At 47.6% G+C, this 3,211-nt stretch overlaps 1 long non-coding RNA gene across 1 annotated transcript in view; it reads right to left on the minus strand.

The window, feature by feature from the left end:
- The window catches only part of LOC138144406 (uncharacterized), a 96,067-nt gene extending 93,732 nt beyond the window's left edge, over positions 1-2,335 (minus strand). Inside the window, exon 1 of the long non-coding RNA XR_011163942.1 lies at positions 1,224-2,335. This is a non-coding gene — a long non-coding RNA (uncharacterized lncRNA). The remainder of the gene's footprint in view (positions 1-1,223) is intronic.
- Between the last annotated feature and the right edge of the window lie 876 nt (positions 2,336-3,211).

The raw sequence follows: 3,211 nt of genomic DNA on the forward strand, positions 1-3,211 counted from the left end.
CACCGCACACATGTAATTTGCAAAGCACAAAAATAAGACACAGAGGGGGGTTTATGATCCACATTTGACAGCGTTTGTGAGTGAGCCAACCCCATCGCACCCCTAATCTCCTGCTTCTCAACCCAGTTTATTCCGCCTCTCCTGGAGAACCCCACATACTGGCGAAAGAATTACAATAGCTCTGCAGTACTCCGGCGGGGGCGGGGGTGGGGGTGGTGAAAAGCTCGTTAGAGATATAGAAACGACGAAGTGGCGAGGAAAATATTGGAGGACGGGGAGGCAAGCTTATGAATACGACTGCCGACAGCGAGCAGAAAAAAAGACAACGCCGAACCAGGCCCTAGCACCTTTCCCTACCCGAGCAGAACGTACCCATACCCCCAGGGTTCAGGGCACAGGTGCATGGAGGATTTGGGGGCAAGCGGGGGAGGGGGGCGGAAAATTGCGAAATGGGATTTTGGCTGGAGCGTAGCATAATGGTGGTGGCTGGAACAATCTAAGCTTTGTACACAGAGGTGGTTGTTTTTTACGTTGCTACTCTCCCATTGCACTGTATGGTACTTTAATCCCAGCCCACGACTAAATACAAACGCACTCGTGTCCTGCGGGTCACCGAGGGCAGCGCTAGGAGGACTCCTCTTTTTTCTCCCTCCCCCCACCCCCTGTGGTCCTTTCCCTGCCCCCAACTACTCCAGAGGAATGAGCTGCCAATCTCCTCTCCCTTCCCTTCCCCCACTTTCCTCCTCCCCCTAGCCCGTCCCCGCCCCCTAATTCCTAGCTGGGGCTGGAGATCCCACTTTAGCTAAACCCAGGGGCTTCCTGGTCCACAGGCCGCTTTCTTTTTTTTCTGCTAAGGATAAGGGCCCCTTGGTTGTCCCCTCCTTCCCCAGCCCCTCCAGCACCACCCCATACACCGCCCTGCCCCCCACATCCCTCTCCTCCTTTCTCCTGGTCTCCCCTCCCCCTCTCCCTCTCCCCTCCCTCCTGAGCGCAGTGGACTTCACCGAACAATAGTAAATGTCAACAGATTCCATGCGGCGAGTGCCTGACTCTACAGTGATAAGGGTGAGCGCTGCAGCTTCTGGCTCCGCGCTGCGCTGCGGTGCTGGGAGCAAACCCCCAGCCCATCACAGGAAAGAACAGGTCTTGGCGAAACGAAATGAGAAGAAAAGGGAAGCTAGAGAGGGAGGGTGGTGAGCCGTAGGGAGGGAAACCAACCGTACACGATTTGGGGCCTGGAGATCAGCTTCACTCGCTAACAGTCAAGTCAGAGCCTCTCCTCTCCCACCCACACACCTCCCTAGCTCAGGCTTCGTTGCGCAATCTTGTGTTTGCGGGGTGGGGGTGCTTAGGCTGCAAGGCAAGAGGAGATCAGGAAGGGGAGGAAGAAATACTGTGCCAGCACACTTTATCCTGCTCCAGACGAGCCACCGGTAACGCAGAAGAGACAGCAGGGGACCCTGGGAACTGCCGAGCAGCTCGGGAGAAGAGACCTTGTTTTTCAAACCAAAACCTCCCACATCGTCAGTCCCAGGCTCGAATGGGAGCCTGCGAGGGAGCCCTCTCTGACTGCAAACCGTCTGGATCGTAGTAGTTTTAGTCTCTCAGTTTGTGCACCTGAATAGGAGAATCAACTAATCGCCTGTTTCACCGGAAACCGATTAGAAGATGTTTATTTTTTTAAAAGCGCGCGCGCGCGCTCACGAACACACGAAGACGCTCTTCAGTCGTCTGCAACCCACCACCCAGCTGAGTAACAAAGCACAAATTGATTCTCACGCGTTGGTATTAATAGGTTATTCCTCCTAAATTGTTGCCAACTTTGCTAATAGATTATTATTTATATGATTTAGTTTTTTTTAATTACGTGTTGTTTTATAGATGCATATTTACTTAAAGAAATCAACTGCATCTATTAACATATTAAAGAGAGAATAAAGCATCGGGCTGGTGTAATGTACAGTTCTGCCTTACTTTGGGTGCTTCCTAAGATAGGAAAATCTTATTTGTTTAATAATAAGTCACTCATGAATATGCAAATAGGCACCCGTGCAGTACCACTCTTCTGTCACTATTAATGAGTTGCAAATTAATGTGACAACAAAAGGAAAGTCTATTTAGTGGAGGACTCAAATTCTTACCTGGTGTAAGACCATGAAGTCTCTCGTCCTAGCCAGTAAGTCGAATGGTAAAGGGTCAGGGAATGGCAAGAGCAGGGAAAGGTACCCACAGTTCTCCAGCCACCTCTTACCGTTGTCTTGTTAACTGACAGAGCTTTTGGTCTGCAGTATCAGCATTAGTGAGTATCCTGAAAAACTGAGGCAGTCAGACTCAGTTGGAGAGTGGAAATAAAAAAAAAACAATTCACACGTTGAAATACAGTTGTTGGTAAAATGTCATCCTTACTTATTTCCAGGATTTACCCAAAGGCAGAAGCAAATTCTGAAGTCTACTTGGGCCCAGATTCTTTCAGAGAATTTTTAGGACCTGAATTACCTAGAAGGCCTTAATGACATCAGTTTAAAGCCTCCTTGTCGAGTGGGAGCTAGCCCCCAGTTCTGGAAGTTTGAGAGTTCTGCTGATGAAAACCTGCTCTCTTAGGCCTAAAATAATGCATCTATAAAAAGCTCTTCATCAGAAAGTTGGCCATCATATTTGATGATTTTTTTTTGTTTCATAACAAGATAACACATTTAAGTGCCACCTTGTTCACAATGGCCCTTCCAAAGCAGTTAGATTTGAAGTCTTTTCCAGATGAAGAAAGTGAGTCTCAGAGGTTAAGTGACTTGCCAAAGATCTCACAGCTAATAACTGTCGATTGACATTAGAACTCAAGTCCCTGGACTCCACATCTAGTGCTCATAGCAGAACTGCGCTATGAGGACTGACCATTTAATATGGGAGCTGTAATCTGTTTTCCTGTAGAGAATACCTTTGCAAATGGGTACAGATCTTTTAAAATACAAGATTGACCCAGGGCATTTTGACAGAATAGTTTCATTGAATGGCAGCTAGTTATGAATCAGAAACTTAGGGCTTTTTTCCCCAACCTATTCTCTGGAGATTCCACTGATTCATATCTGGTCTTCCATTTTTGCTGTGTTGACATCCTGGACTGGATAACAGAGATAGTTTGGTTTCATTGGTGAATGTTGGAGAATACATTAACTTGAGTTACAGTTAAAAGTATATGAATAAGTTAAAGCCCACC

The sequence above is a fragment of the Petaurus breviceps genome, unplaced genomic scaffold (genome assembly GCF_028583685.1).
Source record: "Petaurus breviceps papuanus isolate PSGF00001 unplaced genomic scaffold, PetGlider_PUasm1.0 90700, whole genome shotgun sequence".
Lineage (NCBI taxonomy): Eukaryota > Metazoa > Chordata > Mammalia > Diprotodontia > Petauridae > Petaurus > Petaurus breviceps.